Below are 1,374 nucleotides of genomic sequence, written 5' to 3'. Positions count from 1 at the left end.
ATGCAGTGTGAAGTTCTGTCCCAGAGGTCTGACAAATTGCTTGAGAACTCATCTCTAGTGTATTCATAGTTTTCTCCTTTCTTAACATCAGGATTACAGCAGATGATAGGAACAGCAGATGACTGGTTATAGTATTGTGCGTTCAGAAAATGATACCTTGTCTATCATACTGCACAGAGTATATGTGTCCTAGTTACATGTGGCCTGTAGCTGTGGCCATGACACAGGAAGTACTGCACTCAGGAAGAAGGGTGGGGCTACATACAGAAGAAATACGTCACAAAGGGAACACAGAACATGTTTGATACCAAGAAAGGCCACTAGATGGCAACATATAATAAAACTATGAGAAAATGGTTAGGCAAAACACACTATGCAAAACGTCTATCTATATTAACTTCTATAACATATTCTATGCCCCATTGGGGCGGCACACGTGTAGCTTCTCTGTCTCACATGCATACATACGAGGGCCGATTTAGACAGGAGCCAATTCACCTACCAGCATGTCTTTGGAGTATGGAAGGAAAACAAAGTACTCGGAGGAAGACCACGCAAGCACAGGAATAAAATGCAAACTCCTTGCAGATAGTGTTTTGATTGGTTTATCAAACAGGCCCAAAAGGGAGCAAATAATAGCAGCTGCTTGTTAGGCTCCATTCACATATAGCGTTCGTATTTCCCGCACGTTTTTTTCATGCGGAAGACTGCAAGGGACGCAAACGCTAAATGTAAAAAAAAATGCACAGATTCCGCTTGTTTGTGGCTATTATATAGCTGCGAACGTGCGGAATCCGCCGTATTATTACGCTTGCACTATTTTCGGGGCCGCATGGTTTTGTACCGCGCGGACCCTGCAATAGTCTGAGCAATGCACATTAAAGTGCATTCTTTTTTCTGTTTAGAGTGGCTTCGCGTGTATTCGTACAGCCGAATATGTGCGGACAGCCGCCCCAGTGTGAATGAAGCCTCAGGGTTTACATACACTTTATGTGTTTGGTTAGGCTAAGTGGAATCTTAGGGTCAGGATAAGTGTTAAGGTTTAAGGATTACATTTTTAGAGTTCGGTTAAATGCTACGGGTATTCCAAACACTCAGGACCAATTATACTACATTGAAAGTTGTGTTTTACAAGTTATTTCATGTGAAGTATGATTGCTAAGTGGGTAACAGTTCCCACTTTAGTGAGTATTATTTGTATAACACTTCAGAAGTGGTAGAACCACATAACTTGACTTAACGTGACACTAAACTCAAGAGTTAAATAGTAAAAATACACTTAAGTACCTTAACTATTAACAAAAAATGTATCTTACCTGTGTATCACTCAGCTGTAACCATTCAGTGGCACCCCCATCCACAAATCCGCCCCCC

This window comes from Nanorana parkeri, unplaced genomic scaffold (assembly GCF_000935625.1).
Source record: "Nanorana parkeri isolate BGI_ZX_2015 unplaced genomic scaffold, ASM93562v1 scaffold1021, whole genome shotgun sequence".
NCBI lineage: Eukaryota > Metazoa > Chordata > Amphibia > Anura > Dicroglossidae > Nanorana > Nanorana parkeri.
This window is presented reverse-complemented; position numbering follows the sequence as displayed.